The sequence below is a fragment of the Polyodon spathula genome, chromosome 5, assembly GCF_017654505.1.
Source record: "Polyodon spathula isolate WHYD16114869_AA chromosome 5, ASM1765450v1, whole genome shotgun sequence".
Classification (NCBI taxonomy): domain Eukaryota; kingdom Metazoa; phylum Chordata; class Actinopteri; order Acipenseriformes; family Polyodontidae; genus Polyodon; species Polyodon spathula.
The window spans coordinates 2324619-2336674 of NC_054538.1; the positions used below are offsets into that span (position 1 = coordinate 2324619).

At 39.3% G+C, this 12056-nt stretch overlaps 1 long non-coding RNA gene across 1 annotated transcript; it reads left to right on the top strand.

The window, feature by feature from the left end:
* Positions 1-830: 830 nt before the first annotated feature.
* On the top strand, positions 831-7450 carry LOC121315412. Its single transcript, XR_005950260.1, has 3 exons — positions 831-2911; positions 3446-3521; positions 6870-7450. It is a non-coding gene; the product is annotated as an uncharacterized LOC121315412 (long non-coding RNA).
* Positions 7451-12056: the final 4606 nt, after the last annotated feature.

Sequence of the window (12056 nt, forward strand, 5' to 3'; positions counted from 1 at the left end):
ACAATAGTTTAAACTGGGATACTCAAATGCTTGGAAATCTTCTTGAGTCCTTATGCAGCTTTATGACAATAAATCATTTTCTGCCCAAGGTCTTCAGATAGCTCTTTACTTTTTCCCCCATATTGATGTATTGGTAATGACATCAATCATCCTCTGCCTAACCCTTTTATACTCTCTAAGAATGTTCACCTACAATCCAACATTTTCTAGACTTTTCTAGAATTAGGTTCTGCATTATCATATTGAAATTTCTAGCACCTTGTAGACAATACAATCATAGCATCAAAGGATATGAATACTTCTAAATTAGCATTTTTGGAGTTTTGCAAAAAAAAAAAAAAATGCTGAAATAAATAATTGTAGACATGTATTTCTTGTAACTTTTTTCCCTCGTCCACAAAAGCAAAACATTTGCTACAAATAAAGAAAAACAGATTACAGTACTTTGGACTGTAATCTATATAAACTAGACACAAGTTCATGAAAAACTTTTTTTTTTTTATTCGGTGACAGCTGCAGCATCACGGATTGCATCTTGTTAACACTGTACCTAACTTTCACTATCTGTGAAACACACAATGCAGAAATCCCTGCCTAAAATATCATCATCATCATCATAATAATAACACAAATAAATTGATTTACTTACCACAACATGCATACCCAATGCAGGTCAAGCTGATCGTTACTCCATAATTGTCTTTAACGTTACTGATTCTGTTAATATTACGTTTTTTTTTTTGTTTTGTTTTGTTTTTTTTTAAACTTTATTGAATATTGTTAAATATTAATTATGTTATATTTGTAACTCCAAAGAAGTGCAAGCTATATCCAGTCAGTTTTCTTCAGTGTGCACAATTTATTTACAGGCTGTTTGCCAGGAATACAAGCCTCTCATCCTGCTCTGGATTAATGGCGGTGCCCTTTTTCGCTTGTTTACATTGAATACAAGGAGGGGTGTACTTACAAAGCATTTTCAAAACTGATTCGCTGGTAGGACCAGCAAATCAAATGCTACTTAATATGAACTGGAAAAGAAGAGCATACCCACTGCTTGTCTGGCAGAAATACTGTAACTAGCAAGGCAGGAAGTTCTGTGCAGTTTCGTTGATAAACTTAAATAATGTTATCGACTATGCCCATTGCAAAAATGTAATTATTGAATTGATTGTCCAGTATTTATATCAATGTATATAATAAGGAATGGAATCAATCAAAAAATTGATTTTTAATTTAATCGTAACAGCCCTATAAGGCATTAAAAAGAGTTATACTCACAGTGTTCTTGTTCAAGTCATTCCTCCTGAGCACTTGGGGCGACACTATACTGGTGTCTCAGAGAATGGGATGAATCCGGGTGAGATTCTACCCAGCCCACAGCTTAGGGAAGATAATTCGCTGATGTTCAAGCGCCTCCAGCGGAAGTGAGACCGCGGGCATCCCAGGCAGAGTAGCCCAAGAAGGCAAGGCAGAGAGAGGTCCAGCAGCCGGTTGCCATCCTGCTGCAGCCCCTGAAAATCCCTGACTATGATGGTGAGTGCGCCTGGGAGTTTTTTAAAATTTAGCTGAGTTGACCAACAAAAAGATTAGCAGGTTAGCAGGGAAAATTCTAGAGGTTCTGGCGAGACTGACTCCAGCACAGCGTAGAGATTATCAACAGCTGGAAGAAGCCTCAGCATTCTGGTATGGCAAAGAGCAAAATAAGGAAATAACAAAACTGTAGCGCAAGGGTAAAACACAGGCTGAAGACGAGTCAGTTATTAGCTAGCAGACCAGAGAGCCAGAGAGAGCACAGGACAAGATAGCTAAGGGTACATTTAAAGAAGCACTCAGTGAAACCCAGCTTAGGATGCAGGTTAAATTGAGCAATCCCCATTAATTAATGGAGTGGGTCCTGGATGGGCTGCCATTCCTGCCTCGTGTACTTGGACGATATCCTGGTGTATGAACCTACATTTGAAGTGGTGCTGGAATCGCTGTGCAAGCTTCATCCGTAGAAGTACCAGCTCTTCCAGCGCAAGACACCATTCTTAGGCCATGTGGTGAGCAGTGATGGGTGAAGGTTTGGCCTGTTCCTGTAAATGTCCATCAGCTCTGCAACTTCCTCTACCTAGCATCATATTACCACAGGTTTGTCCAGGGTTTGCTGAACAGATGCAGCCCCTACACCATCTTAGAGAAGAAGACAGTATTCCACTGGAGTGAAGAATGTCAGCAGGGCTTGCTAGCACTGAAGCACATCTTGATCACTGCTCCAGTCCTAGCTTACTCCAACCCTGCCCTTCTGTTTGTTTTGGACATGGATGCCAGTGACAGTGGAATAGGCACTGTCCTGTTGCAGGTGATAGAAAAGGCGTGTGGTGGCCTATTACAGTCTGAACTTTAGCTCGGCTGGGTGCAACTAATGTGCTACCCCTGATGAGAGCTGCTAGCCCGCTGACAATCACATTGCATAATCACTTCACGTGCAGAGTAAAGTGTGTATTTGTATGTGGGCACAGGGATTGCACAAATTAGTTCACGTGCAGGCTGCCAGGATTCAAGTGAATGATTAATTAGCCAGTGAGCCCCGTCACAGCTATAGATAAAAGGAGCGCAAATCACTCACTCAGGGTTAGTGTTCAGAGTGGAGAACAGGAGAGAGAAGGAGGTAAAGAGAGAAACTAAAATAATTGCAATCGCTACTCGTGCTGACATAGCTCAGCATGATACTTGTTTGTTTAGTGTTTGCCGTGTTTTGTTTTTCTGTTTCTTTTGGCCATCGTGCCGTTTATTTGGCAGAGTTTTGCTTGTAAATATATTAAATTAATAAAACACCATCGAGTTTCCTGGTGTGATGTCTCCACTGGCCATCCTGGTCACATATGCTGTTAAGAAGTGGGAAACAGCGCCTCCATGTTCACTACTGCGGGTGAGTTTCTTGAAGAACAAACATCTTTTGTGTGTGTGTGTGATTTTGGAGAAAAGGATGGATGTCTGACTCACCTGCTAACGCGGGGGCAGGGGAAGCGAGGGCATAGAAGGGAATGCAGGAAAAAGACCGCGAGATTGGAGAAAGCAAGAATGACAGAGAGGGGTGTGTGTGGGTAGAGATAGAGATAAAAGGATAAAAAGAGAGGAAAAGGATCAAAAGATATCAATACTACTACTAATTGTAATCATTTGTTTTCATTTTCGACTCCCAGTTCTCTCTCCCTCATCTTATGATTTTATTTTGTGCTAAATTTAATAATTGCAAATAATAATCGGCTTGGGTCAGAGAAGCGAGACGGGGTGGGCCAGGATATAAGAGTGGCGGGAATGATTCGAGGGGGGAGAGGGACAGACGACAGCCGAACTGATAGAAGTGCGGAGATAGTATGAGAGTAAGAGAACCACCCACTATTATTACTGTCAGCTGTGAGACGGGCCCCGACTACAACTGTGCCATTAACCCCCCCCCCAGGAACCTTGCTGAGGGAAGTGAGAGGAAGGAGGGAGAGAACGGACTACCTGTTGGGACAAGGAAGCGACTGACAGAGGTAAGGAGCCAGACTGGAGCCCGAGTGACGAGCTTGTGGATCTACGGCTGTGGAGCAACATCTGTGTGTGTGTGTGTGTGTGTGTGCGTGCGTGCGTGCGTGCGTGCGTGCATGTGCATGTCTTGACCCCCCCCCCCCCCCCCCATACTTCTACCCACCCTGTGCTCTTTCACTCCTCTATCCTTTATTCTAAATAAATACGGGCTGAGTCCATAAGGCCAGAACCTGAAAACGTTACTATATATATGTAATTTGTCCCCTATGTGTTTTGCATGTACCTTCTGAAATGGGGCTAATTGTCCATACCAGCACTCAGAGGGACATTTTGCTTGAGCATGTTGACTCCCTCTTGTGGTTGCATTAAATAATTATTTAGCTGTCAACAAGTGGGGCGAGTTAAGGTGAATGTTTAAACAGGTTTTAATAAATACATATATACATACATACGTACATGTTAATAAGAAACAAAAGAGATAGTAAAGGTCAAAATACTGTCTAAATAAGTTTCAAGGTTCTTACTTTAAAAGCAAAAAATAAAAAAAGTGTGACACGAAATGTGTTCATGCAAACAATCAGTTACCTGTCACAGATTGTATACAACGGTAAAACAGACAGCAAAACAGTTCAAAACCCATAGTTATAAATATAAGTAACACCATGTACAGTTACAAAAGCACCTCATTCAGTATGTTGCTGTCTGGATTTCACATGCAAATCTCTGCTAATGGATCTGCTTGTAGTTCTTTTCTTGTTCCTTTGACCTCTGTTGAACAGCAGCAGATGACAGCCTACACTAGATCTGTTTAACAATGTACAATCTGCCTAGCTGAGGTGCCAGAGAGATAGAGAGATGCATGAACTGGGCTGGAGTGACACGTTTGATACTGTGCAGAGCAAAGGGTTATTTGTGCACTCGGTGCAACACGTTGAAGTAATCCATTGTGTTAAAACCAGACTGTCGTTTTAATGAAGGTTCTCACTGTCACAATGCAGGAGATTGTCAGAAAGGGCAAATGAATGGATTTATCCTGAAATAAAAAGTAAAATAATATCAGCTACTCTCATGCAAAATTTAAATGAACCTATTATGCTCCACCACAATTCATGTGCATTATGGATGAAAAGTACAATGGTGTAAAAGACACACAACTATATCTCCACAGTTATTCAAAGTGGAGGCTTACATAGTTTTCAGCTTATTTCACCAAATGTATTTAAATTGTCTGGGAGATAGCTATTGAAGAGAGGTTCATTTTTTTTGTTTCCTTTAAGGACTGAAATATTACTGGGGCAAAACTGTGTTTAATACGAACATTCAGGAAACAATTACCTTCTTGCCAGCTGCATCCGAATTCACTTGCACACCCTTATCATTATGAGAAATGATATCATTACATTTCATTTTATTCTAAGCAACACCCAGCTGTTTTTAAAATTGCCAGCTTCTTAAAAAACCACCCATTTGGAATAAATTGCAATATTTATCAGTTGGCTTTCATGCAGCCAGATGACAATACTAGGGTGTAAATCAAACAGCAAATAAGTATTAAAAGATATCACAGTGAGTGTACCCTAACAGAGTCTGGAATGCAAGGGTCCTGTGGTAACAGCTCAAGTCTGGAAGACCACGGTGACAGGATGTCCAGCTCTGTGTTGCACTCAGGCCCAATATTTCTGTCATTTATGTATGCTGTTGTTTTGAGAAGACCTTATCAATCATATGGTTTCCTTGTCATCTCCTAACAGTAAATAGGATTATCAATGGTTATTTATATATTTCTTTAATTTTATTTTTATGTTTGCTTATGCAAAATAATGTTGGCCTTTTACAGTGTTTGAACGCAAACCATTGGCAAACAAAGATATTTATGTTGATAACCCTAAGGAAAATATGAACTGGATACATTACCTGGTACACATTTGTGTTTGATCCTCAGTTACTGTATATGATCATCTTATCTCCATTACAGCAATCTGATCACTTCATTCATCTTGCCATATTGTAAAGAGAAAGGCTTTCAGGTTTTCAAATGTGCCTGTTCTGCGTATCAGCTTTTAGTGGGGTTTTATTTTATTACAGCTTGCTCGCAAATGGAATTGAGCATCCAATAATTGTCCAGATATTAGTGTAAATGTGTTTGGCAGCTGGATTGTGTTGTCTTTGCCTATATCCTAATATGTGAATCCGAGCAAGCCAATTAGAACACTAATAACACCACATTACAACATTAATCAGACACTTTTCTTAAATGGTTGTTCTAAAACAAAATCCACCCTGAAGTTCAAAGTTGGTCTTTTATTCAATTAACATTGTTTGACTATGTAAATTGGTTATAATTAGCAGAATTAAATGGAATAATTAATGAAAATGTGTTTTTCTGTGAACTGACTCATTTTCAGATACACTTATTATCTCAAATCAATTATTTTAATGTGCATTGGTAAAGTAGATGAGTGCCATCCCCTCCAATGAAATGCCTTATAACATGAACTTTAAACAAGTTGGTAAACATCTTATTGACATTTGCAACATATGATAAATCTACCAATCATAGTGCAGTGTTTTCCAACATTCAAGCACCTCTTATCCCGTGTGCAGGTTTCATTTCGTGCATCCGAGCACCACACCAAGATTCAGCACGAAAATCACACACACACACACACACACACATATATATACACACACACCTGGTAGAGTACCTGTAAGAACACAATACAGCAACACCACACATATATACCTGGTAAAGTACCTGTAAGAACACAATACAGCAACACCACACATATATACCTGGTAGAGTACCTGTAAGAACACAATACAGCAATACCACACATTCGCTTCATTTGTGTAATTTTATAACAAGTAAATGCGTAAGCATCATTGATTTGTCTTTTGCTTCTTGACTTTTCGTAGGTTTTTGTGAATTCCTTGACCTACCCACGATGTATTAAAGTAATCTGAAGTTTCAAAACAACTTTAAATATGAAGCTGAAGAGTTAACCTTTCCATTAACTGTAAACCTTGTAAATAATTTGTGAAAACCAATGCAAATCGCATGAGTGCGCTTTTTATACAGGGATGACTGGGGAAGCTGTATTCACAGCCATACAGCAGACTGTTATTCCATTTTACAATCAACAACAGCTAAATTGTCATTCTGTTTCAGTGTTTTTTATTGTTTAAACTCAAATATCTTGTTGATACTTTTGTTTTAAATGTAATCTAACGCCCTGCAAAGCTATTTCTTATCAATGTATGAAAGGTATTCCGGGCGATGGGAGGGGAGTTGTTTTTGTGTCTATGTACTGTGATCGTTTTGCAAATTTTGCTTTTAAAATGTCGACTTTCAGATCTGCAGAGTTCCTAACACTGAGCAGCGCGGCAACATTCAACTTTGCGGCACAGAGCAAAATACACGATACTGTACTTCACAATATCATATTCTATCCATCCAGGACCAAGAGAACCCTGATATAGTGCATAGACAACAAAAGATTGACTTGTGTAGCCTACAGTTCCTACTGTACTTTCTTCATCTGCACAACTAAAATATACATAAACTTTTCTTGTGATATTCTTCAATTAAAGCACTGAAATCACAGGGAAGCTTAGGGTACAGACAAGTACAAACATGTTGTCAACTGCAGAATTATCGTGCAAATGTAACATGGTAAGCTTCCATATATAGAAGGGGGCTTGTTTTATTCATGCTTTCTGTTTTTGTGGAACTTTTCTTTTAGATCTATGTTTTGTTTGCTTACTTCTGGAAGGACATTTTATGACCCCTTTCACACTTGCGGTTGGTGCATGGGAATATTTAGGCAGGGGGACTGCACAGTCACTTCATGTGCAGATAAAAGTATATTAATATTTGGGCACAGGAAATGCACAAATTAGTTCATATGCTGGGGTTCAAAAGAATAATTAATTAGTAATTGAATCCCAGCACAGCTGTATAAATAGTTGCACCATTCACTCAGGGTTGTGTTCGGGAGTGGAGAATGGGAGAGAGAAGGAGAAAATAATTAAAATTTAAAAGCAAAACAAACTCTTACGATACTTGTTTTGGGGTTCATCCACAATTTGTTAGTCTGTCTGTTTGTTTAGGCCACTGTGCCGTTTGTTTTGTTCAGTGTTCGTGTTTTGTTAAACCTTTTTATTTTACATTAAACCGGCGCATCAGCACAAATTCATCACTCACCAGTCCTGTCTGTGTCCATTACTACCTGTTCTGACGTCACCACTACAGCCTACTTGTCACAGGGAAATGAAACCACTGGGAATCCGCGGCTAAACGGACCACCCTTCCTCCAGGTGGCTAGCCAAAGGTCTTATTATGGTCACAGAGAGGGTTATACAGTATTGTTCATGTTCTTCACAGCATCTAGTCTATTACTGAAGGATCTGATAGTCTCCGCTTCAACAACTCTGTACGGAAGCCTGTTCCAAAAATTCAGCACCCTTTCTGTGAAAGAGCTTCTTCTCCCCTCAGTTCTGAATATGCCCTTCTTCAGTTTCCACCTGTGGCCCCTCGTTCTGCTCTCAGTGGCCTATGAAAAATAAGCTTCTAAATGAGCTTCCTCTATTTCATTACTAGTCATGCTGTACTTTCCTCTAATGTTTTTGTGTCCTATGTGCAAGACTTTACATTCAATTTCATGTGCCATGTGTCAGCCCAAGCTTGAAACTTGACTCAATCTCTTTGTATTATTAAAGCTGCTGTTTCACAGTTGGCTACCCCTCCCAGTTTTGAGTCGTCTGCAAATGTCCATAGTTTACTTACTGATTGTGTCTTGGTCCGAGTCATTTACCTAGATTAAGAATAGCAGTGGTCCCAACACTGATCCCATTGCTGTAGTTTGATGCCTGGCCTGCAATTGTATCACTACATTTAATTGAATTGTTTTCAGCTTCATTATCTATTGTATTCTATCCCAGTCTGTGTTTAGAAGCTCCTGTTTCATTCCTTTGTAATCTGCTCTCCTGAAATTGCAAACAATTGTCTTTGAGTTATGTACTGCCCTTTATTTATTTGCCACAAACTTTATCATATTATGGTCACTTATTCCTAGTGGTTCTATTACCTGTAAGTTGTGTGTCCTTGCTTCAGTGTTTCTTAATACCAAATCTAGACATGAATTGTATCTGTAATGCTTAAGTGACTTTACTGTGCTGTGTGTTGTCTCGTGTTGTGACTGTGCTGTGCTGTGTGTTGTCTTGTGTTGTGACTGTGACTGTGCTGTGCTGTGTTGTCTTGTGTTGTGACTGTGCAGTGTGTTGTCTCATGTTGTGACTGTGACTTTGCTGTGCATTATCTCATGTTTTAACTGTGACTGTGTTGTGTGTTGTCTCTTGTTGTGACTGCTGTGTTTTGACTGACTGTGACTGTGCTGCGCTGTGTGTTGTCTCATGTTGTGACTGTGCTGTGTTTTGACTGTAACTGACTGTGCTGTGTTGTGAATGTGCTGCTCTGTGTGTTGGCTCATGTTGTGACTGCGCTGTACTGTGTGTTGTCTCATGCTGTGTTTTGACTGTGACTGTGCTGTACTGTGTTTTGTCTCGTTCTGTGTTTTGACTGTGACTGTGCTGTACTGTGTGTTGTCTCATGCTGTGTTTTGACTGTGACTGTGACTGTGCTGTACTGTGTTTTGTCTCATACTGTGTTTTGACTGTGACTGTGACTGTGCTGTACTGTGTGTTGTCTCATGCTGTGTTTTGACTGTGACTGTGACTGTGCTGTGCTGTGTTTTGGCTGTGACTGTCCTGTGTTGCAACTGTGCTGTGCTGTGTGTGTCTCATGCTGTGTTTTGACTGTGACTGTGACTGTGCTGTGTTTTGTCTCATGCTGTGTTTTGACTGTGACTGTGACTGTGCTGTACTGTGTTTTGACTGTGACTGTGCTGTGTTGTAACTGTGCTGTGTTGTAACTGTGCTGTGCTGTGTGTTGTCTCATGCTGTGTTTTGACTGTGACTGTGACTGTGCTGTGCTGTGTGTTGTCTCATGCTGTGTTTTGACTGTGACTGTGAATGTGCTGTACTGTGTTTTGACTGTGACTGTGCTATGTTGTAACTGTGCTGTGCTGTGTGTGTCTCATGCTGTGTTTTGACTGTGACTGTGACTGTGCTGTGCTGTGTTTTGACTGTGACTGTGACTGTGCTGTACTGTGTTTTGACTGTGACTGTCCTGTGTTGTAACTGTGCTGTGCTGTGTGTGTCTCATGCTGTGTTTTGACTGTGACTGTCCTGTGCTGTGACTGTGCTGTACTGTGTTTTGACTGTGACTGTGCTGTGTTGTAACTGTGCTGTGCTGTGTGTGTCTCATTTCCATGCTTCACAGCTGAACTTCTCTAATTGTGGCTCCTCCAACTGCAGACCCTAATCAAGCAATTTCCCCATCCCAGCCCCATCAAATTGCTCTTTAGCTGTTGAACTGTGGAGTTTTGCTCTCCTTTTCACATGCTAATCACCCCCATTCTCAGTCCCTCTGTGAGGCTATTTGTAGTGGGATAAATCCCCTTGTTTGCTGCCTGCATGATTAATTGATATTGTTGCAGAGTTTTTTTGTTTGTGCTGCAGAGTGCTGAAAGGCTGTACATATTGGGGGTGACGAAGAGAGCCTCGAAACACCATTTCACCACTGCGGTCTTTTAAAGGCTGATGAAAGGGATCAACCCCATTATTTGATCCTATTCATTTAATTTTCACTAGAAAAAAGAAATTAAAAAAGAAATATTGAAGTCTCTTTAGTAGAGTGAAAAATATAGGCAGTCTGGGTTTATTGAAGTAGCCCATTGTTTCCAAAACTCTGTTCATTAGCATATCTATTAAAAAGTCATACAATGCAATGTACACAGTACAGTCATATAACACATGAAGCATGATCCAAACGTGTTATTTAGTTTTTAATTAAAAGGCTTCAAGTTGTAAAATATAATAATGAAAATATGTTTTAATTAAATTATTAATAAGTTATTATGAGTACACTAATACACCATTCGTACAATACATTTTTACATACATAATACATGCAATAACTGAGCTGTACCAAAGTCAGCCTTTACCTATGTAGTAAATATTTTGGTAGATTTGCATTGCCATTCTGGTATTTTTGTGTCGTAATGAAAAAAAAAAAGTACACCTTAGTTACCATTGTTTCTCCAGTCTTTGAAATCAAGCCATAATTGCAGACACAGTACTAGCGGTTCTTCTTCTTCTTCTTCTTCTTCTTCTTCTTCTTCTTCTAATACAAAGCAACATTGATTGTCATTTTTAGTTGTGCGATCGTTGACCAATGCAATGACCAGCTGAGCAAACTTACCTTTAAAAGTCTGGTAAGATTATATATGTGCCTTTGTTGTTCAGACAGATAAAATATGAAAAAAATACTATCAACCTTGATAACAAATACTCTAACTACAGTCTAATAGATAGGAGACGAAACCATGGATAGAAATCTCTCCTACCAGAGCCACAAGATGCAGCAGCTTTAAATTAAACTCTCCTTCCTGAGGATGACCTACAAAACCTGAAGCCTTGAACCCAGAGCCCTGTATCACTGATTGATCATTCTTCCTCACCATTCGTTTAAACAGGAATTGTACTCCCTTTCCTGCTGTCTTTTTAATAGAGTAAAATAAACACCATGCACGACCACTACACACTCCAATAAATAAATAATACCATAAACAATGTTTTATCATTAGTCTCTAAACCATTTAGAAAATAATTTTTTAAAGCACAATAAAATTTGCAGTACCAGAATAATTGGAATTGGATTGGAAACATTGCACAACAACATAAAAAAAAAGGAGGGGGGGGTTGTATTTATATATCCCTTTGCTCCCAAGTTGATGCATCATGTCTTCTTTTACTGCTTCACTTCTGTTTAATTCTTTAAAGGAACATGTCTCCTGTCTTTTAGACACTATGCATGTAATTGATATGCTTTAACAGAGGTCAGAATTTGCATGAGAATTAAGAGCAGTAAATTAATTTAATATTCTGCGCACATCTCCAATTATTCCTCCCGACCTTTGTCTCCCTGCTCGGCAGCTAGCGAGTTCAGCTGCTCTCCACCCAAACATCTGTGCAGTTAGTAATTTGATAAACAGCTAATACAAATTCTTTCTGAATGCTCTGCCAGTGCAACCCTTTTCTTCATAGAGACCTGCAACATTTGGCACTGGTTTATTTTGTGCAGATTTGGTTTATTGTAACCAGTTATTCTTCAGAACTTGCTATTCAGGTTTTCATTTTTTGTTTATTTTTTGTTCCTTCTCTTTATTATGACCGGGTACATTGGGTTGCTTTCAGTGAAAATAATTTCAACTTAGTACAAATATCTTTTATAATTTAAAAGTGTTTGCTTCAGTGAGGTATTTTGATATTCTTATTCCTTTCGAAATAGAATTTCACAAAGTTGTTTCTAATCAAAACGCCTTATTTGGTATATTTTGTGGCTCCCTGTCACGGATCGCTACATTGTGATTTCAGATCAAGAAGTAAATCCACAGCAAACAGGATGTGAGGTCAGTGAA